This window comes from Ambystoma mexicanum, chromosome 9 (genome assembly GCF_040938575.1).
Source record: "Ambystoma mexicanum isolate Mex_15411 chromosome 9, UKY_AmexF1_1, whole genome shotgun sequence".
NCBI lineage: Eukaryota > Metazoa > Chordata > Amphibia > Caudata > Ambystomatidae > Ambystoma > Ambystoma mexicanum.
Genome location: NC_090931.1, coordinates 622,180,179 through 622,204,194, shown reverse-complemented (window position 1 = coordinate 622,204,194; position 24,016 = coordinate 622,180,179). Strand labels below are relative to the sequence as shown.

At 47.7% G+C, this 24,016-nt stretch overlaps 1 protein-coding gene across 3 annotated transcripts in view; it reads right to left on the bottom strand.

The window, feature by feature from the left end:
* SEZ6 (seizure related 6 homolog) overlaps positions 1–24,016 on the bottom strand; it is a 1,141,307-nt gene that overhangs the window by 444,001 nt on the left and 673,290 nt on the right. The gene's annotated exons all lie outside the window — the stretch shown is intronic.

Below are 24,016 nucleotides of genomic sequence, written 5' to 3'. Positions count from 1 at the left end.
TTTTGCTTGGCAAATGCCTATCTAATACCTATACACAAACCAAAACTGTTGGCTTTGCTAATGCTTGTTTTTAACAGGAGTTCAGTGAAAGACACACATACTGCTTATGAATTAAGTGGTTAAAGGCAGCCCTGGATAAGACATTTGTATTAGACAAGTAGTACGTTTACAGCCCAATTAAACCATTATATCTCAGAAGAATGCCATTAAAACAACCTGACCGGTACTTTGATGTTAAGGCTTCATAAAGCAAACTCAAAATACATTTTGCACCACTCTGTGTATCAGGGTTTTTGTTGGCAGTGCAAAGTCACGTTGCACCGGAAATACACTTTGCACCGCTCTGTGAATCAGGGTGTTTGTTGTGTAAGGAACTCATGGTGGCAATCGTAAAGACAGACACAAGTGATCACAGTTCAAGGGTGTTTATTAAACCGTATAGGTAGGTTGGAAAAACGACTAATCTAAACCTAAAACTAAAAAGGAGTGGCCAGAGACTAAATGGGGGAGAAGGGAGGTTGCAAACAGGGGTGAAAGAGGGAAGTACTGTCCCAATAGAAGCAGAACATGTGAAGGAAGGACACATTTGCATCACCAGACGACCAGGGTCATTTCCTACTGATTTTGCCATTTTAGGCTGGTGGTCAGAAGAGTAACTCCATGTCTTTAAGACTCCACTTATCCAAACAGGTGATTTTTAACTTACTGTTTTCCGATACATTAATCCAATTGAAACCAAAAGACTACATCACCCAGAACGCATTGGTTTGCTTTCTGAAAGCCCATGAATGAAAACCAGGTGTCCTGCTGACAAGAATTCTTTGCTGTTAACTGGGAGGAGGAAGGAATAATTTTTTTGTGAAAGTAGGGATAAAATCAATATTTCTACACAGTACATGTGTTGCACTCTTCCCAGTTTTAGTCACTGCGCCCAGGGCTTGGAGACTGTGAGGGCAATGGATCAGAGCAGATTAAGGTAAAGGTTGGAAGCCTGAGAGGGTTACACATGGGGGCAGCGATCGAAGTGAGCGGGAACGGTCGGGAACGGTGTTCCACTACTTTGATTTTTTTCTGTTTGCCATTCCTCTCCTTTTTACGACTATATTCACCATTCTATACCGAGGATTTGTCCATTCATGTCCCTGTGCAAGTGTAAAGTTATAATAGGAGCCTTAGTTACTAGTCACTTAGACTATTGCAATGCCCCAGCTGCAACACCTTGTCACATGTTGCACCATGCATCCACCTGCCCTCTCCCCTGCTGAGACCACAGCTCCACTACTTTTTTCAGTACACTTCTACCACTAATGGGGGGGAGACATCCATTACCATATGCACGTTCCAAGGGCCATAAACTCGCTTCATTCAACATGTCCACTGTCCCTGGCCATACAGAAATGATCCGCGGGAATATAAGCAGATCTCGCCCATCTCAGTCCTTCCAAGACCAACCTTAAGTCTTTCTTCCATGCAAACAAGGGTGGTCCTGGTTCCTCGGCTCATCCACAACCACAGGCCCACATAAACCATGTGTGCGGCCAGGCTCCTAAGCCTCCCGTGCATATTCGTGTAGACTGACAGACCTACAGGTGATCCAAACCACGAACACAATGAATGCACTCCTCTATTTGGACGTAACTTCCAACCTCTTCTACAGCCCATTCTACGTGTCCATCTTCCCCCAGAGGGAAGGAGAGGGACGAGGAAGAAAAGGCATGCACGAGAAAGAAACTGCAAAGGAGGGAAGATGAGGGCCAGCGAAAGAAAGAAAGGCGGGGAGGAGAGGAATGAGGGAGATGGGAGGAATGAGGAAGACAATGAAAGAGTGGGGGGGAGAAGGGCAGAATAGGGCAGTAAAAGAAAGAGAAGAGGCGGGAGAGAGAAAGGAAAGACCGAGAGGGACGAGGAAGAAAAGGCATGCACGAGAAAGAAACTGCAAAGGAGGGAAGATGAGGGCCAGGGATGGAAAGAGAGACGGGGAGGAGAGGAATGAGGGAGATGGGAGGAATGAGGAAGACAATGAAAGAGTGGGGGGGAGAAGGGCAGAGTAGGGCAGTAAAAGAAAGAGAAGAGGCGGGAGAGAGAAAGGAAAGACCGAGCGGGAGAAAGACACAAAGTAAAAAGAGGCGAGTATGTGTGGGGGGAGGAAAAGGATGGAAAGGAAGATAAAGAATAAAGACTAAGGAAGAAAGAGAACGAAGGAAGGGAAGGAAGGAAGGGAAGGAAGGAAGGAAGGAAGGAAGGAAGGAAGGAAGGAAGGAAGGAAGGAAGGAAGGAAGGAAGGAAGGAAGGAAGGAAGGAAGGAAGGAAGGAAGGAAGGAAGGAAGGAAGGAAGGAAGGAAGGAAGGAAGGAAGGAAGGAAGGAAGGAAGGAAGATAGATGCGAGTCAGAAAGATGGAAAACTAGTAAGATTGCAAAGGAAATAAAGCGAGGGACGAAGGAAAGGGTTTAGGAGAACATAAAAAAGAGAAAGAGGGAGAATAGGAAAGAGGATCGGAGAGAAGAAAAGAGAAGACAATAAGGAAGGGAATGGAGGGGGAAAAGTATGATTAACAATTTATAGAAGGAAGGAGGCGAATTATGGATGAAAAAAGTGAAGGACAGTGAGAGAACAAAAGTGGTAGAGTGCGGAAGAGTGCATTGCGGTAAAATATAAGGGTGGAAAGCGGGTGCGAGAGGGGGAGGTGAATGATGGAGGAGAGGGGCCAGCGGTGTTCCAGGAGGAAGACTCCTGCACGATCCAGGTTACTAGGGGGAATGTCAGGCTTCCACCTTTAAGCACGCCTGTCAATAGAGACAAAAATATCCCTTTAACCTTTAACTAGAGACTGTGGCGAGCTGCTGAAGCCCACAGGCCACCCCTCCAGAGACCCCGCTTCCTCTTCGCATGTGTACATGACACTGCTGCAAAGCTGGACAGGCCCACACGCACGCCACCTGCAGGGAGGATCGTGCATCGCACGGTTCCCTTTCAATGTGTGCTCGTGCACCACTGACACTGTGCTGGCGTGGCACACAGTGAAGTGTGCAAGGGCTCTACAGGAAGGCCTTCCCAGGCGGGACTAGGGCCCTACAGAGGCATGCTCTCTCGCACTGTGCCAGTGTACCACACAGCGAACATCTCGCTCTGTGTCACTGTACCACACAGCGACCATCTCGCTCTGTGCCAGTGTACCATACCGCGACCATCTCGCTCTGTGCCACTGTACCACACAGCGACCAAGAAATCCCTGTCTTTGGCATAGCGGACCACAGAGATTCCATTTGACTCTGTGCCCGTGTGCCACGTATAGGTAATCCTCGCCTGTGCCAGTTTACCACACACATAGCATCCGAGTATGTGCTAGGGTGCCAGGCAAGGCACATCTTTGCACCACACAGAGAGCATTTTACTTCGTTCTAGTGTGCCACACACATACCACCTCAGTCTGTGCGAATGTACTAGACAGAGACAATGGGCCTCATTACAAGTTTGGCGGTAGCCGTGCCGGTAAAACCGGCAGGCTGCCACCGAACTTGTAAAACATTCCAGCGCCTGGCAATTGGGAATTACCGGGGCATTACAGCTCCGGCGATCCCTATTGCCAGGAGGCAGAAAATGAAACTCCCCATTCCCATTCGAGTCCCATTGGACTCAATGGGAATGGCCGAGGATGTGTGCAACAGTGCCGTGCATCCGTCAAAGTCTGCGTGCAGGTGTCGTTCCACTTGCCAGGTCAGACTTTGCCGGTGGGAGGGCACCCGCTTGCAGAACTCGTAGTTTGCCGGTCCGGTAACTGGTAGCTTACCGGCACCGTTGTTACCGGACTGGCAAACTTGTAATGAGGCCCAATGAGCCTCATTCCGAGTCCAGCGGTAACCCTGCCGGTGCTACTGGCGGTTTGCCGCCGGACTGGGAATGACTTACTGGCGCCTGACTTCCCGGTAAAACCAGGGGATTACAACCCTAGCGGCCGGGAAATCAGGTCACCGGCAGTTTCGTTAAACCCCATTCCCATACAGTCCTGTAGGACTCTATGGGAATGGTGACACAGGAGCTCCCATGACAAGTCTGCCTACCGTGGTCGCTGCCCCCCGCAGGGTCAGACCTGTGGGCACAGTGGCTCCGGCAGGCAGACTTGTAGTTTGCCAGTCTGGAAACAACGGTGCCAGTAGGCTTACCAGCACCGTTGTTTCCGGACCGGCAAACTTATAAACAGACCCAATGTAAGAATGAGCTTGTGGGCCGACCAGCCTAGTCTATGGTAGGTAACATACAAACATCACAGACACTCCACTTTGCGCTCCAAATTGTATATAATGTTCAAAAACTTTATAGAATTGCTCCATTTTTGATGAATATTGTTTAATTTTCTGATTTCTATTTGTTTGAAAAAAACAATTTCATTTTCATTTTCATGTCTTACTGTGGTTTTTAAAGCATTTCTTCTTGGTACACTTTGTGCTGGTTATTGCATTTCTATTGCAATTTTACTTTCTGGCACCCTCCAATACCCTCTAGTACCCTCTCAAAACAATTCTTCTTGTTAGACGTTGTGCTGATTGTTGCATTTCTATTGCATATTTTCTTACTAGCACCCTCTAATTCCTTCTAGTACCCTCTCAAAACAATTCTTCTTGGTACATTTTGTGCTTATTGCTGCATTTCTATTGCATATTGTCAGTGTACACGGAAGTTCCTTCCCCCTGAGACTCCTCACCTGGATCTTCAGTGGGGTTTGATGTCCCCTGTCTCCTTCTTCTTCCCTTCGTGGGATTCTCTCCTTCGTCACTCGATTTGACAGTCCTTCTTCCCTTCTTGCGTTCGAAGAGGTAGGGACGGTCTCCCCCAGAGGCCACCTTGCCCGCCTATGGATCTGGCAGTCAGGTGAACCCAAGGGAGTCCGTCCCTTCAAACAGGGAAAAAGCCAGATATGGCAGAAAAAACCCTGTGTAATAGCAGATGGTATTGGCCGATCCGATGTGAAGATTGGAGAGGCTGGTATAGTCGTGTATCAAAAGAGAAATTGAAAATCTGAATGAAAACTGATAGAAGTCTCTGATCTTCCTGGATAAGGGTTAGCTCCAAGCTTAAGCTCTGTATGGGAATGGGGATCGGCAGCACCCTTGGTACAAAGGAACAACCCCAAACAGAGGGCAAACAGGTAAGAGGACAGGAGGCTGAAAGAAATAGGGAAAGCCACCAAGAGAAATCCAGAGGAATTAATATGTTGAAGATAACAAGCACGAGAGAGAACCAGAGAGAGCCAGAGAGAGAGAGAGCGAGAGAGAGCGAGAGAGAGAGAGAGAGAGAGAGAGAGAGCGAGAGAGAGCGAGAGAGAGAGAGAGAGAGAGAGAGAGTGAGAGCGAGAGAGAGCGAGAGAGAGAGAGAGAGAGAGAGAATGGAAAGTGGGTGAAACTCGGAATAGAATTTGACCGCTCCGAAAACACAGCGGACGGATATTTGAGAGCCCAAGGTAGACCAGTAAGCACAACCGGAACTGTCGGGGAAAGCGGCAGCGGAGAGGCTGATTGACATCTGAGAAAAGCGAAGGAAAGAAAGACCGGAAAAGAGGCAGGGCAGGCAATAGAAGGGATATGCACGAGAGGGGAAGACCAGGGAAGAAACAAGGCTCCGGGAGGAATGGTAACGAGGGAATTCTCGTAAGAGAGGCACTGCAGCACAGGCGAAAGTCCAAAGACCGACGAATGCGAGTTGCAACGCGACTCGCAGGGGGCATGGCCTCCTTATATACCTGCCGGTCCAAAAACGACTAGAGCGTCAAGCAGACCTGTAGAGGGGTTTAATACCGCCTCCATCTTGCCCAGAGTTTCCACGGCCGCAGTGTGACAGTATGCCCTCTCTTCATCGACTCTCCCCTGGGTTTTCCCGGATGTAGGCGATGGAACTGTCTTAGAAGTCGTGGGGCGTGGATATGACATCTGGGTTCCCATGATCATTCTGCAACAGAATACCCCTTCCACTGGACCAAATATTGTACAGTTCCATACCTATAACGTGAATCAACCAGCCTCTCCACTTCATATTCTTCAGGTTCGGGATCTTGAAGCATAGAGGAGGAGGGTATACGACGGCCCATGGGATCTGGGTGATAGGTCTTCAGGAGGGAGGTATGAAAAACAGGGTGTATCCTTTTCAGACTGGATGGCAGTCGTAATCGAAAGGCCACAGGGTTTACTTGGGACAAGATGGGAAATGGGCCTATAAAGCGGGCTGAGAATTTACCAGGATGGACCCAACGTGGGAGATATTTGGTTGACAACCAGACCTTAGTTCCCACCTCCCATTTGGGGTTAGGAGATCTCTTCTTATCGGCATACTTCGTGTATCGAATCCTACTCGCCTCCAGTTTCTGTGCAGCCTCCTTCTGGATGGAATGAAGATCATAAAGGCGCTGATCTACCGAAGGGACTGTCGTTGGAGGAACCCCAAAGAGAGGTATATGTCTCGGATGACATCCGTAGGTGAAGTAGAAGGGGCTGAAGCCAATTGCCGAATGTTTGGTGTTGTTGTAAGTGAACTCTGCCAAAGTTAGAAAGGACTTCCACTTATCTTGTTCTGGGTGACAAAAATAACGGAGATATTGTTTGAGAGTGGCATTTAAGCATTCTGTTTGTCCGTTGCTTTGGGGATGATAACCAGAGGATAAAGCTCTCTTTACACCCAAAGAGCTACATAACGCTGACCAGAATCGAGATGTAAATTGGGACCCTCTATCGGACACAATGGTCCGAGGTAGACCATGCAATCTCACTATTTCTCTCAGGAATACTTCGGCTGCTTCGGGTGCAGAAGGCAGGCCAGGCAAGGGAGAGAAATGAGCCATCTTGCTCAATGTATCAACCGTAACCATGATTGCTGTGGATCCCATAGAGAGAGGGAGATCCACGACGAAATCAGTGGAAATGTGTTCCCAGGGTTGCGATGGTAGAGGTTCTTGTTGGAGCAGACCCAAGGGTCGATGAGTGATGGGTTTATTATCTGCACATACCGGGCAAGCCATCACATATGTCCTGACGTCCTGGTCCATCGTCGGCGACCAGAAATATCTGGATATCAGATGTAGTGTTGCCCCATGGCCCTTATGTCCTGCCGAAGGAAGGTCATGGCACCAGAACAAGGCTTGTGTCTGGAGCTTCTTGGACGGTAAATACAGTGAACCCTGATGAAAGTATATCTTCTCTCTCCTTTCCATGAGGGGTAAATGGTCTGGAGAGACTTCTGAGAGACTGTTAGAGCGCTCTACTTCTTGCATGAAGGAGTTGACCATTCCTAGGATTCTCTTACCAGAGAGTATCTCACCCAGGCCCTGATCGTCTTCGGGCTCCAGGCTGCGGGACAGAGCGTCCGCTAAGGCATTCTCCTTTCCTGGAAGGTAAGTTATCTCAAAGTCGAACTGGGAAAAAAAATACACCCATCGGGCGTGACGAGAATTGCGACACTCCATCTGTTGCAAAACCTTTAGATTCCGGTGGTCTGTGCGAACCAGAAAAGGATGGGCAGCCCCCTGCAGTAAATGCCTCCATTCAATGCACGCCTAACGGATCGCCAGTAATTCCCGTTCCAACACAGAGTAGTTCCTCTCACTAGGTGTAAGAGTTCTGGAATAATATGCTACCGGATGTTCTGCTCCATCCTTGCCTGATTGCAGAAGAGCAGCTCCGATGGCACCTCCGGAGGCATCCGTCTCCACCACAAAAGGAAGAGACTGATTAGGTTGCACTAGGATGGGAGCGGTAGTGAATGTCCTCTTAAGTAGTTGAAAGGCCTGATCTGCCTCCTTATCCCATCCGAACGTCTGGCCTTTCTTGAGCAAACGGGTGATTGGTAGGACAATATCTGAGAAGCTAGGAATAAATCTTCTATAAAAGTTAGATAGTCCCAGAAATCTCTGTATATCCTTGGGATTTCTTGGAGTGGGCCATTGAAGAACCGCCCTCAACTTCTCGGGATCCATCTGCACCCCCTCCTTAGAAAGAATAAACCCTAAATAGGATACTGAGGAGGCTTCAAAAACGCACTTCTCTGGTTTAACCAGTAGTTGATGTTCTCTCAGCCTTTGAAGGACTTGATTGACATGCCTTCAATGTTCAGAGAGAGAGGAAGAGAAGATCAGAATATTGTCTAAATAGACCACCACTGAGGTATATAACATATCCGAGAAGGTCTTGTCTACAAAACGTTGGAACATGACAGGAGCATTCACAAGTCCAAAGGGCATTACCCTATACTCAAAGTGTCCCAGAGGAGTTCTAAATGCCGTCTTCCACTCATCTCCCTCTCTTATTCTCAACAAATGATAGGCTCCTCGAAGGTCTAATTTGGTAAAGATGGAGGCTTCTTCCACTGCTTCAAGCACCTCCTTTATGAGGGGCATAGGGTACCTGTCCCGGATAGCCAGGCTGTTCAACCCACGGTAATCTATACAAGGTCTCAATTCCGTGGTACCCTTCTTAGGGATGAAGAACATTGAGGCCCCTGCCGGAGAGTGGGATTCCTGAATTAAACCGTTTTGAAGATTGGCATCCAAGTACTCCTTCAAAGCTCTTCTTTCCGGGAGTGACATAGGGTACATGCGACCGAAAGGAACAGACGCCTCAGGCTTTAGATCGATTGTGCAGTCCTCAGCTCGATGTGGGGGTAAAGTACGGGGTAATCTGTCTTCGAAGATCTCAGCATACTCTTGATAACACGGCGGGATCATTTGGACCACTGTTGTGGAAGTCGAGAGTGCTACCCCTTTCCTCATCAAAGGAGGGGCTTGCGGTAGGCATTCCTTCGAGCAGTACTGTGATAAAAAACATATGGTATTAGCCGACCAATCAATCCTGGGATTATGTTTACGTAGCCAGGGTATGCCCAGGATGACTGGGAAATGAGCTGCTCTAATCACATCAAAGATGATCTGTCCTTGGTGCTGAGACAAGGACAAGTTAACCGGAACTGTCTCCTTGATAATGGGACCGGAGGAAAGGGGTGCCCCATCTACCCCTTCTACAGGCAAGGGGCAGGCTTTCTGGCGCAGGGGTTTGCCTTGTTCTTGAGCCCACTGGATATCAATGAAGTTTCCGGCCGCACCAAAATCCAGCATTGCTAAGACTTCTACTGATGGGGAGGATTCAAATGTAAGGCGCACCGTAAACACCATGAGGCTATGAGCACCAACAGAATTATCCTGGTGGGTGGAATTGCAGGGATTCTTCAACTCTGCCCGGTTCCTTTCCCTGCTCAAGACCGGGGAGGCGCATTTCCCGAGCGTCTCGGGGGTACTTCGGGACAATTCCGAAGCAAATGTTTTGAAGATCCGCAGTACATGCAGAGACCCAGGTCTTTTGCGTTCTTCGGGGTTCAAAGGACCTCGGGTTGTTCCTATTTGCATAGGCTCATCCAATTGTGGTCGGTTTGGAGGGCTTGCAGTGGGAATCCCTCCTGAAGGATGAAGTCTGAACCTCCTTCTTTCTAACTTCCGCTCCTGGAGTCTGTACTCCAATTGCAGGGACAACGTAACCAACTCTTGAAAAGAAGTAGGACGCGCCATCCTGGCTAGCTCATCCTTAAGCTCATCATGTAAGCCTCGATGAAAAAGGGTCTGCTGTGCCGAATCTGGCCATCCTGCGTCTGTGGCCAGTTTAGTAAAGGTAGAGGCATAAGTCTGTACATCTTGATTACCTTGACGGAGATCTAGAAGGGCTTCATAGGAAGAATATTGGACCTCTGGTCTCTCAAATCTAGAACGCATCAATTGAGTGAACTGAGAGTAATCCGTTATGGCAGGATCCGAGTGTGCTATCAGCGGAGTTGCCCAGGCCAACGCGTTGCCCACAAGGTTGGAAACAAGAAACCCAACTTTAGCTCTATCCAGTTCATATGCCTTTGGTCGAAACGTGAAGTAAATCATACAGGCGTTCAGGAATTCCTTTAGGAGTTTCGGACTGCCCTCATACTTCCCAAAGGAAAAGGTCAGGGGAGGTAGATCGCCTCGGGAATCTTCTCGTGCCGCTACTTGTCGGCGTAGGTTAATGTTCTCAGTTCGGAGATTCTGAACCTCAGCCTGAAGGCCCTGAATAGCGGTCACCATCTCCTGGTATTTTTCCAAGGAGGCCATGTTGGTTGGGGGGCGTTGAAATCTGTCAGTGTATGCGGAAGTTCCTTCCCCCTGAGACTCCTCACCTGGATCTTCAGTGGGGTTTGATGTCCTCTGTCTCCTTCTTCTTCCCTTCGTGGGATTCTCTCCTTCGTCACTCGATTTGACAGTCCTTCTTCCCTTCTTGCGTTCGAAGAGGTAGGGACGGTCTCCCCCCGAGGCCACCTTGCCCGCCTATGGATCTGGCAGTCAGGTGAACCCAAGGGAGTCCGTCCCTTCAAACAGGGAAAAAGCCAGATATGGCAGAAAAAACCCTGTGTAATAGCAGATGATATTGGCCGATCCGATGTGAAGATTGGAGAGGCTGGTATAGTCGTGTATCAAAAGAGAAATTGAAAATCCGAATGAAAACTGATAGAAGTCTCTGATCTTCCTGGATAAGGGTTAGCTCCAAGCTTAAGCTCTGTATGGGAATGGGGATCGGCAGCACCCTTGGTACAAAGGAACAACCCCAAAGAGAGGGCAAACAGGTAAGAGGACAGGAGGCTGAAAGAAATAGGGAAAGCCACCAAGAGAAATCCAGAGGAATTAATATGATGAAGATAACAAGCACGAGAGAGAACCAGAGAGAGCCAGAGAGAGAGAGAGAGAGCGAGAGAGAGCGAGAGAGAGAGAGAGAGAGAGAGAGAGCGAGAGAGAGCGAGAGAGAGAGAGAGAGAGAGAGAGTGAGAGCGAGAGAGAGCGAGAGAGAGAGAGAGAGAGAGAGAGAGAATGGAAAGTGGGTGAAACTCGGAATAGAATGTGACCGCTCCGAAAACACAGCGGACGGATATTTGAGAGCCCAAGGTAGACCCGTAAGCACAATCGGAACTGTCGGGGAAAGCGGCAGCGGAGAGGCTGACCGACATCTGAGAGAAGCGAAGGAAAGAAAGACCGGAAAAGAGGCAGGGCAGGCAATAGAAGGGATATGCACGAGAGGGGAAGACCAGGGAAGAAACAAGGCTCCGGGAGGAATGGTAACGAGGGAATTCTCGTAAGAGAGGCACTGCAGCACAGGCGAAAGTCCAAAGACCGACGAATGCGAGTTGCAACGCGACTCGCAGGGGGCGTGGCCTCCTTATATACCTGCCGGTCCAAAAACGACTAGAGCGTCAAGCAGACCTGTAGAGGGGTTTAATACCGCCTCCATCTTGCCCAGAGTTTCCACGGCCGCGGTGTGACACATATTTTCTTACTGGCACCCTCTAATTCCTTCTAGTACCCTCTACAGGTGTTTCCCCATGCTTGGATCAGGCATGGTTCCTCAGGAGGGAATTGTAGTGAGGAGCTGTCTTAGTTATAGATCATGCAATTTGACTGTGGGAGAGAAAGGGAACAAGAGAAATATCCTTAATACACGTAAGCCCTTAAGGTACGGTCAGGCAAGGGGAGGTGCTTGTCAGCACATACTGCGGTCCAGCAAACACAGGATTGTCCCAGTCCACCATAGTATCAGGAAAAAAACATTCATTGGCAAAGCTAACAGTTTAGGCTTTTGTATGGGATAGGCATTTGGTAGGCACTGATACAATGGCACTACATGCGCATAAGATGGGTCAACGCTGTTACATCGCCCATTTGTTTTGATTAGTTTTTTGTTGAAAACACTAATCAGAAAATAAGCGGGCTGGATAAGGGGATATAAAGGTTAGGGGGGTGGGGAAAGGGTAGTAAATAATAGCGGTGCGGGAAGGGTTTGGGGGGATCCCCCCAAAATTTTAAATACAAAATTTCTATGAGTTTTTTGGGCAATAAATTGTCCAAAAAAAACAAATTGAAAAACAAAATGGACGATGTAAGAACATAGATCTCATAAGATGGCAACAGCTGAAAATGGAGTGATTACCTGGGAATATGGCAGCAGTAACGGGCAAATACCTATCTAATACCTCAATACTAAACTGTTGGCTTTCTCATAGCTTGCTTTTAAAAATACTTTAGTGAATGAAGGAGATATACATCAAGTGGCTGATTGCACACTTGGTTAAGGCATGTTTATTACACCAGTAGTCATTTACAGCTGCAATTCAGCCATTAACTCCCAGAAGACTGCTTAGAGATAACCCTGGCAGGATAACGGTTGATGTTAAGGCTTGTGGAGCAAGCTCAAAGAGATCCCAGGACAATGTGTTTTAGACCGCAAGGGGCAGGTTGTGGGTGGGAATGGCCATGGGGATTAATATGGCCGTGGGAAGTTAATGGGTGGTTAAATAACCACACAACAACCACAAGCTTTGGGCCCCTCCTCACATGCCATCTCCCTCCTACCTGTACTCAAGTGCATTGGTTTCAGCGTATAGGTGGCGCTTAAGCGCCACACTGTAATCTAAACTAAAACAGCCTTCCAGTCTTTACTTGTACTCAGAACAAAGTGGTGCACTGTGACTAGGCTCATGCCATTCGGGCACATGGTTGCCTGAGTGTTTGCCAATCTCGGATATGCACATACATCATAGGGCCAACCAGTAAACGCAGTGGGAATTGGGTCATAAATATCATCAAAGTAAGTACCCCCCCAGGGAGAAAACAACGTTTGTGGGGGAGATTCCAGTAACATCATCCCTAAGTTTCATTTTAAGTATTTAATCGTTGTGGTCTTACGACAAAAAAGCATGCCTTTCAAAGCTATTTATTAAGCACTAGGATGCCATGAAAATGTTGTGCTATATAGAATCCAACAACATACCATAACATGCCATAATCTATCTGAGGAAGCCTGCAGTCCCAAGAAAATTTTTTCTTACTATGTTGCTGCAGTTATTAAGTATGGTCAAAAAGATACTAAAACCAATTTTATTTTTAATTAATCATATTAGAACATCTCTCAGAAAATGTGAAAACCATCTGACAGTTGCCTGATGTGCGTGACTCGTAGAGCTGCAAGCAAGGAACTTAATAAGGAGAATAGGAAGCCAATCAGAAGGTGGGAACAAGACTATGAATCTGTCACGTCCTCGATCTTGCCCTCCTCCCGACACTTACCCGGCACCATCCGTTCCCGTACCCACCACCCACACCAACGGGGAAGACACGGCAGGCGGGATGTCCGAGGGGGCAGAACCACCTCTTTCTGCCCATTTCCGTGTTGGCGCTTGCCCTGGAGTCTCATCCATGCCCGACGGCTCCGGTGTCGTCGGCTCCAGCTCCCGCGCACTGGGGAACCCGATCGCGTCTCGCTCAGACGATCACGTGACTAGTCACGGGATCGTCTGTAGCCGACGCCGGCGTCCACATTGGACAAACACCAATCACTGATGGCGTCCAACCTCACGTGACGCTCCTGTGCGGTCATGTGCCCTGTCACGTGATCTAACTTTCCTTCAAGAGGAGCTGAGAGGAAACACTCAGTGCTTCACAGCTGTTTCTACCAGAGACCTGTTCGGCATTTCCCTCTTTCTTCTTGCTACAGTTTGGAACTCGACCACGGAACGTTACTTGGACTTGTCTTGGATTTCCCTTTGGATTCGACGTATCTTCTGGACCCTTGGAACTCTTGACCCCCCTTTCTGGCCCTGGAATTGCTCTGGATTACCCTTTTGTCTTGGCGAACTTCTAACCACACAATTCCTGCCTATCACGTTTTGCCTCCTGAGTCATTTGGGGTTCACCACCTGGACCTTGGATGGACTTGCTATCTGGTCACGCTCTGGCTACCGGTGTGAGTTGGAGGAACTGCAGTACATCCCAGCCTGCTGTTGGTCTTCCCTCGTTGTCTATTCAGGTTTCCCACCTGTCCTATCATCCCCAGGGTAAGCTTTGTCGTTTTTCCATGTTTGCTTGCACTGCCATTATTGTTCAAAGTATACCTGATCCTAACCTTTGCCTTACAGCACTCAGGGGTCCTTCCGGTGTTCCCGGTATCTGACTGACGACGCCACTCATCACCTGTGGCCTCAAAGATTGCTAGGGCAGTATACTTTACCTGCTCGAGTGGTACTTGGGGACGGAGGTAGTTTATAGCTGCACGACCATCAAGGCGGATCACCAAGATCAGAACAGACTGTGAAGCCTATTGGTCGTCCAGCTATGGACACCTCAGCCGGGGACCCCGTGACGGCTTTAATGCAGGCAGTGACAGCACTCAGGGTCGACATGGCAACCGCTACTGCAACCCTACGCGCTGATATGACCGCTGCCACCACCGCATTACACCACTGCCTCGACACGGTACTAAGTGCACGCCATCCCTTACCTGCAGAAGCTGAATTTGATGAAGCCATTCCTCCCCAAAACCCTCCTCCTGTCATACCCCCTTCCTTCCCGGCTGCTCCTGTGGTGATCCAAAACCCTTTTCCCTTGGCTGCTCCCGAAAGATACCAGGGCGACCCAAAGAAATACCGTACTTTCATCAATCACTGTAAACTTCATTTCATGTGTCGTCCTCAGGCTTTCCCCGATTCCGTATCAAAAGTAGCCTTTCTTCTCTCCCATCTATCTGGGGTAGCCGCCACATGGGCCAATCCATTGCTGGAAAACAACCACCCTGCGTTGTACGATTTTGAGTTACTGACCCAAGAGATGGCAAAAGTATTCGACACCAGGCACAAAGCACAGTCTAGAGACATGGAATTCCTAGATCTCACGCAGGGTCGGTCAACCCTCATCACCAGGTTCAATCAGTTGTCTGCTGAGACCTCCTGGCCAGAAAATAAAAAGGCTGTGGTGTATTACCGGGGTTTATCTGGGGTCATGAAAGATGCCTTATCTGTAGTGCCTACGCTTCCCACAGTATATGCTGATTTGGTGGACTTAACATTACAAGTCGATGCCAGACGATCGGAGCGACGCGGAGAAGGTCCATCCTCGTTCCCACTTCCATCCACGGCCATTGCTACTCCCGAACCCATGCAGATAGGCGGGATCCGCAGCCCTATCTCACACATCGAACGAGAGCGCAGGAGAACGGACAATGCCTGTTTTTACTGCGGTCTCAACGGGCATTTCGTAAAAGAGTGTCCTCGCCGCCCAAAAAACAGAAACCCGGGTTTTCAGAAGGCTCGCCCCTAAGATCAGAGGTGGGAGTGAGAACTATCCGGAATACCTCTGAACCTACCTTCGATCTTGTGAGTCCCATTAAAGTTCAAGGCCTTTCTGAAACACGCTACAGGTTCTCACGCCGTGTCAATAGTGATAGACTCAGGTGCTACAGGCTGCTTCATCGATATAGCCTTGGCCGGTTCACTGGCCCTGCCTTTGGTCAGGAAGACATGTCCCGAACCGGTCCAGGCGGTGGATGGTACTTCTCTTGCCTCTGGTCCGATCCGGCAACAGACAGCTCCCTTAGAGCTGATTGTTCAGGAAAACCACAAAGAGACGATCTCATTTGATCTCATTGCCACCCCTCAGTTTGGAGTAATTTTAGGCATTCCTTGGCTAAGGCTGCACAATCCCCTCATCAACTGGGGGACGGGTCAGGTTTCATTCGAATCCGAAACATGTCAACACTACTGCCTACTGGCAACACCTCAGTTCTCCAGTCCCGCGGGAATCCTGGGAAGCGTCACATCCATGGCTATAGGGGACAGCACTGACCACCATGATACGCACACAGTAGGGGCTGTCACGGGTGGGATACCTGCTGTTTACCACGATTTCCAGGCGTATTCGACAAAAGGTCTGCAGAAGGCCTACCCCCGCATCGACCTTACGACTGTCCTATCGACCTGATTCCTGGCGCATCTATCCCGAAGGGTCGTATCTACTCCCTGACTCAGGTGGAAGAGCGGACCTTGCAGGAGTATATCCAACAGGCTTTACGGCTAGGTCATATTCGTCCATCGACTTCTCCGGCTGCAAGCCCTATATTCTTCGTTCCGAAGAAGGAAGGGGACCTCCGTCCCTGTGTCGATTATAGGCGCTTGAATGCCGTCACAGTGAAGAACCGCTACCCCATACCTCTGATCACTCCCTTGCTGGACAAACTCACCCATGCCACAATATACACCAAACTCGACCTCCGCGGGGCATACAATCTTATTCGCATGCGTGACGGTGATGAATGGAAAACTGCCTTCTGTTCACGACAAGGCCTATTCGAGTACACTGTCATGCCTTTTGGTCTATGTAACGCCCCGGCTACCTTCCAACACTTTATGGATGACGTTTTCAACGATATCTTGAACACTTATGTAGTTGTTTATCTAGACGACATTCTGGTGTTCTCCACTTCCCTTGATGAACACATAACACATGTCAGGGAAGTATTGTCGCGACTACAAAGCAACGCCCTTTACGCCAAGCCCGAGAAATGCTCGTTCCATACCAGTCAAGTCGAATTCCTGGGGTTCCATATCACGCCCAAGGGGCTCTCTATGAATCAAACCAAGGTTCGGGCGATCGACGAATGGCCGACTCCGACCAGTCTCAAGCAGCTGCAGTCATTCCTAGGATTCGCGAACTTTTATCGGAGATTCATATCAGGGTTTTCTTCGGTTGCGGCTCCACTCACGGCACTCACTAGCCCTTCTGTCCCCTATGTATGGTCCACGGCTCAGCAATCTGCTTTCGATATACTGAAAACCCTGTTCACCACCGCTCCGGTATTACAGCACCCTGACCCCGACCTTCCGTATATTCTCGAAGCAGATGCCTCTTCCTATGCATTAGGTGTGGTGTTATCCCAGACCTGTCCTACCACCAACCGTTTGCATCCAGTAGCATTCCACTCCCGCAAGTTCACGACTACCGAACTACACTACACGGTTACAGAAAAGGAACTGCTGGCTATTAAGGATGCACTACAGGTCTGGAGACACCACCTTCTAGGTGCCAAACATCAAACCACAGTGTTTTCGGATCATAAAAATCTCCAGGACCTTGCTTCCTTGAAATGCACAAACAGTCGCCAGGTTAGGTGGCATCTTTTCTTTGCCGCGTATGATTTTGTGGTCAAACACAGGCCCGGTGTTGGACGCGGTAAAGCCGATGCCCTGTCCCGTTCACCTGGGGGGGAGACCCTTCCCTTTTTTCCGGACACCCTGTTGGGAAAGAATCATGTAATCTGTCTATGCACACCGACTCCCTCCTTGTTGTCAACTATCCGCCAATGGGCCTCTCAGTACCCGCAATCACTGGCGGAATGGGACTCGGTCATGCAAGATGGGCTGCCTTTCGTTCATGGGGGTAAACTCCTTCTACCCACAAGTGAAACCCGGAACCAAGCGCTGACCTGGTCCCACGACGCTGCCATCAACGGTCACCCCGGACAACTTCGCACGTTAGACCTCCTTAAGCGTTGGTGCTGGTGGCCTACGATGAAGCGTGACGTACAAGACTACGTCAATACCTGTGCGGTGTGTGCCCAGGGCAAATCGCGCAGGGGTCGGCCCTTGGGTCTTCTCCTTCCTCTCCCGATGTATTTGAGGTCCGGGCTATTTTGGGTTCTCGTGTCCATAGGGGTGTCCTGCAGTACTTGGTGGACTGGTTGGGTTATGGCCCTGAGGATCGGTCGTGGGTTGCTTCCCAGGATGTTCATGCCCCCCGTTTGTTGGCCTGTTTTCATCATGACAATCCTTCGAGCCCACGCGGTCGTGGGCCTTTGGGGGGGGGGCTCTGTCACGTCCTCGATCTTGCCCTCCTCCCGACACTTACCCGGCACCATCCGTTCCTGTACCCACCACCCACACCAACGGGGAAGACACGGCAGGCGGGATGTCCGAGGGGGCAGAACCACCTCTTTCCGCCCATTTCCGTGTTGGCGCTTGCCCTGGCGTCTCATCCATGCCCGACGGCTCCGGTGTCGTCGGCTCCAGCTCCCGCGCACGGGGGAACCCGATCGCGTCTCGCTCAGACGATCACGTGACTAGTCACGGGATCATCTGTAGCCGACGCCGGCGTCCACATTGGACAAACACCAATCACTGATGGCGTCCGACCTCACGTGACGCTCCTGTGCGGTCATGTGCCCTGTCACGTGATCTAACTTTCCTTCAAGAGGAGCTGAGAGGAAACACTCAGTGCTTCACAGCTGTTTCTACCAGAGACCTGTTCGGCATTTCCCTCTTTCTTCTTGCTACAGTTTGGAACTCGACCACGGAACGTTACTTGGACTTGTCTTGGATTTCCCTTTGGATTCGACGTATCTTCTGGACCCTTGGAACTCTTGACCCCCCTTTCTGGCCCTGGAATTGCTCTGGATTACCCTTTTGTCTTGGCGAACTTCTAACCACACAATTCCTGTCTATCACGTTTTGCCTCCTGAGTCATTTGGGGTTCACCACCTGGACCTTGGATGGACTTGCTATCTGGTCACGCTCTGGCTACCGGTGTGAGTTGGAGGAACTGCAGTACATCCCAGCCTGCTGTTGGTCTTCCCTCGTTGTCTATTCAGGTTTCCCACCTGTCCTATCATCCCCAGGGTAAGCTTTGTCGTTTTTCCATGCTTGCTTGCACTGCCATTATTGTTCAAAGTATACCTGATCCTAACCTTTGCCTTACAGCACTCAGGGGTCCTTCCGGTGTTCCCGGTATCTGACTGACGACGCCACTCATCACCTGTGGCCTCAAAGATTGCTAGGGCAGTATACTTTACCTGCTCGAGCGGTACTTGGGGACGGAGGTAGTTTATAACTGCACGACCATCAAGGCGGATCACCAAGATCAGAACAGAATCTTTCTGAATCTATGTCACACATACATGTATTTCTTATTCAAACATCTGCACTTTTTTGACAACTATTTCGGTCCTGTTAGATTACTTTATAGGCCTTCAGCAGGACAGCAGGAAAGAAATGTGAAATTAACGTCAACTTTTCAGTGTAGCTGAAGTTTTTCATGGACAAGTGAAAGGATCATTGCAAAGGGAACATGAATGCTTCTGGTAAAAGCAGCTGCAATCATGCAAGGGCTGAAGTGCCGCTTGTTTGCCGAGAAGGCCACCATCAAATTGTTCATTGATTACAAATATTTGTATTGACGCTTGAGTTGTATGTTGGGCATTCTGACTCTGGGACCAATGGTACCCTGAAATTCCCATTGTTTAAACAAAAAGCAACAATATTTTGTCAGCAGAACCCTGGATTTCTTTTACAGAAAGAGAGAAAGAGTGGATGCTTCATACTGCGGGTTTGGTTGTCTGAAAAATGTGGAACGGAGTGAAGTAAGCCTGCTCAGGGGAGCAGAGCTGGGCGCAGACTCATTCTAAAATGTTCCCGTAGTGCCACAATGATGCAGTGCTTGTGCTGACTTGCTCAGCTCACCGGATTCCTCTTCCAGCAGTTTCTTTTACTCACGATGCATCACTCCCCCGCCTACCACTCTCAATTATATCCGCTTCCCAGGAACTACTTCATATGTATGACATGTGGGAAATGAGAGTGCAACGGTCTATTCACATTCTGTTTGCAGAGTGGCAATTTTGCTGATTTTTTGGGGGCTGATTTTACTAATTTTTTAACCACAAAAAGCATGGCGAGGCTCAATGCACCTCCCCCTCATGCCCCTCACTCCCCTTTCTATATACCTCACCCAAACTTGCTGTCTATATTTTAGTGGTAAAAAAGCGGCAAAAAATGCAGCAAAAAAAGTCGGCGAAATTGCCATTAAGCAGAAGTGGGTAATACCGAGCTCACATCATTCTTTCCCCTACTTCCTGGGCATTCCAGAATGCATTACCGCCCACAACCATTGGAGGCACTTTGCAATCTGAGGGCCTGATTCTGAACCTGGTGTTTATTACTGAAAAAGTGGTTTTGAGTCTTAACTACAATTTCGGTAATTACCACCTGTTCTCATGTTGTTGGATGTTTTCGAAAGCACCACTTTCGGATCCTGTGCTCCGGTTGCTAGGACTGGCTGGAAACCAGCCTGGCAACCGGCAATTTCGGAAACCGCAATTTAGCATGGTGCGCGTCCCGGGAGGATAGCTCAGCGGCAGCGTGCGCGTCGTCTTGGAAGCAAGACGACACAAAGCAACAACAGGTTCGATCCCCGGGTCCGCGCTTAGAAACCTCTGAGTGTTTAAGCGCGTTATAAATACGTAACTAAGACAAAGAAAAAAAGCACAATTACACAACTAAGAAAAACAAACAATTCCTGTAACAGCGCCTCGATGCCTGCGGGCTGTGTGAGCGCTTTATAAATGTAAAATAAATAAATAAAATGGTTATTCTGGTTATTCTGGTGTCACTCCGCCACATTAGCGACACAGTAAAATGATCATCGAAATACGGCATCTCCTTGGTGGCCTTCCGCTTTCTGCAGTTTCGCTAATGTGGAGGAGTGACACCAGAAGGGCACGGTACTATTAAAAATGAATGCTGTGGCTGCCAAATGGGAGTGAACTAGTGCAGAACAAAGTAGAGCTCGGTGCTGCTTTATGGGCACCTAACCTGTGCCCGGTGACGTAAAGCGTTTAATTGTTAGCACCTGCCTTCATTTTTAGGCAATTGAAATGAGGATGTGGGTTTGGTACTTGCATGCCAGGGTGGTGATTGGAAGGGTAGGGGGGACAGGCATTCTCACAGCAGTCCAGTGGTTTCCAGACGTGAAGGAGAGAGCCAAGCAATGCCGGCAGGTGTTCTTGGCAGCACTTTCGTTATGTTACGATTTTCATGCTATTTAACGCAAATGCTGCTGAGATTCTGAAACGAGGTGGATTGCAGACAGTGCACCGCCGGAATAAGCGCGGTGCCTGGGTGTCAGGAAAAGGCGCGTTGAAACCTACTATTTAGCATGCTCACTGCGCCTCGATGAGAATCGGGCCCTGAAGGCTTCATGCGCCCACTTCTGAAGAGCAATACATAAAGGTATGGCACATTCCCCACTCTCTGCCCAAATATTCTTCTGGGTGAGAAGAGTCCTCTGAACTTCTCTACAGAGCCAGAATTCTTCTTTGTTGTCAGCAGAAGCTGACATTGTCCTTCCTGGTTTGGATACGGCCGGTGCCAGATCCACAACGAGGCAGCAGAACCAGTCTTCCCTGGAATCAGACTCCTGGCGATGCACTTACCTGCCTGCTGTAGGTCTCTGGAGTCTAAAGGCTGGTCGATTTCTGATCATTAAATGGCCTCCTGCTTGCAATGACTTCTTGGGCTTCCTCCAGTTGTTACTGCACCTGCAGTTGTGTGGGATGCAATGCTTTGCCTCACGAGGAACCCATCCACCATCTTGGTGACACTAAGAAGCCCACATTGGAGTGTTACTGGCATTCTCCTGAAAAGGCTGCAGGAAACCATTCATGAAATATATTGGGACATTTACAACACTATATAACTGTTAAACTCTCCAATGACAGTGAGAGACACAGGCGCTATCAGAGCTGCCTAATCTCTGCTATTGGTCAAGAGACTCTGGTGTTTTGAGCCTTTGAGTGGAGAGTGGAGTGGGAGATTTCCAGGATTTCTGGTGTGGCGCCATCTGCTGGGGATAAAAAAAGGAATCAAGCTTAGATCCCCTAACGGGATTCCAACCTGTGCCCTGCATGGTGCTGGGAGAACAGTCAACTCATTGACCTATATGGCAGGTACAGGGTTTAATGAGTTGTGTGGCCCTTGATCTGATTCAGGGTGGTGAAGAAAGTCTGGGCATAGTTCTGGGCTTAGTATGCAGAGTGAGGAGGGCCTTAAATGATAGATTGTATAATCAATGAAGTGTCTAAAGACAGTACGTGCAGTAAATTATGCCTCTCTGTATTTTTAGAAGATAGTTTTGACATTTTTGTGAAGTTACATACTCTATATGTATATACAAAATATACACATGTAACTACAAAAGGAAAACAATTTCGTAAAGGCTTGCTTGTATAAGCGTCCTGCCATCCAAAGGGTAAAAAATATCCTGAGGGTATATTTGTAATTAAAAAAAAAATCTTTATAAACTCTGGCCTACACATGTTTCACACTTCTCATGTCCTAGATAATGACACAACGGGGCTGCTTGTTAAAGGCCACAACACATTGAGAATGTTTTGCACTCAAAGAAATTTAATGGTTGTACTGAAAGGAATCTTCATACATCGGAAAATCAAAAAGAAAGACAGCAAAAAAGCGGAAAAAGAACTAAAATACAAACCATTATTATATGTAATAACCTAATTACTGTCTATAAATATAAAGATATATAGATATATATACATATATATATATAGTATGTATATAATTATTAGCTTATTGTATCAACCTGGACATTTAATATCGTACGTGGCGCTAGAGGATTTTATACTGTTTAAATTATAAATAATCCGAGACACTCTTAAACATTGTCTTCTTGTTACTTTTCTGTATATGAGACAAAATAGGTCCAATTAGAAAATTTCACGGTGTTCTTCATACAACATGTTGCGGAGTATTCTATAAGATTACCTATATTATATATTTCCTCAATGGACATTAAGGCCGTCCTGTGTAACTTCTCATCTTTTTATTGGTGTAGGCCGCCCACATCTGTGAAAATACTGGACTACTGTTATCGGTTATCCAATTAAGAAAGTGAAGTTCCTATTCTGAAATAATTCAAGTAATTCTACCTAATTAATTTTCTATTTTGACTGTTTATATAACGCTCAAAATGGTCATGTCTAATAATTGGTTATTAAGTAGTTTGCTATTTTGATTTGGTTGAACGTGAAGATAGATGGAAAAGAGCATGTAGGCTCTCCGACAGTTTGATCACCGCCTGCTAATGGCATTTGTGAGCTTGAGGACGCCATTTTTGATATCGATGCATATTGTTAAATGTCCTATCATTGAGATAGAGTGCAATGCCTGCGTTGGTTGTTCTAATACATGATATTGCAGATAAGAAAGGATACACAAATATAAAGAAGTCATCAGTCTTCTATGATCATTATATATTTTGTATGTGATTTAATAAACACATTGTATGGATTTCAATTTTTATATTCAATGAATCTTGTTTCATTTGTTGTTTAGAATGAAGTCTGTTGATGAATGCTTTCATAATTCTATAGTGTCTATAAAAGGAAACTTAGTTTAGTAGACCTATAAAAGGGGGACTACTTATCTAAGCACAGCACCATGCTGGAATTAATAAGAGATATCTTTTGTCAATTTAGATGCATACAGAAAGTAATAATTATCCATGTATGTTTCTACATTACGCATGTAAGTTACACAGCTATTGTATGATTGACTCTATCGTTGTAAATATTTCAACTGACGTTAACAACATAAGTGAAATAATAATGCACACTACAATGATAATGACAACTCCTGTGTAATATATCAGTTACTTAAAATGTGTCCAAATGATTCAACAATAATACATATAATTTATGAAGCAGTAGTATATTGTGTATGAAATCATATAAAAATAACTGCAGATTGTCATGACAAAGTTGCATTCAGCTCATCATCTTTGCTCACCTCCCAAGCTAATAACCATCACCTCCTCTCTTTCTACTAATGACTTTGCTCACTACTTTCCCTATAAGATCTCTAAAATTCATCACACTCTTACAGCTCTCCTCTCTCTCTCTCCCTCCCCAACCCACCTTGCGTCCACCACATCGACCCCACTACCACTTCCTCGCTTGACTACTTCTTCCCTACCTCTCAATTGAATTAGCACGCATCCTTCGTAGTGGCAACCCATATTGCGCTTCTATTAAGCCTTTTGCTCACCAAATGGTCAACAGCCTAATCTCAATCACTTGCCCTTAATTCTCTCAGCTCTTTACCCTCTTTCTCTCTTTGCTGGACTCTTCCCTGCCTCCTTCAAATCTGCAACTGTCTTACCCCTATTGAAGAAGCTCTCTGCTGACCCAAACATCTCATCAAAGTATCGCCCAGTTTCTCTGATTCCACATTATTCAAAAGTCCTTGAGGGGGTTGTCTTCGACCAGATAACTAAGTACCTTGAGGATAGTGTCGTTGGATATGCGTTTCAATCTGGTTTCCGTAGCAAACACTCTACAGAGGCAGTACGCCTGCATG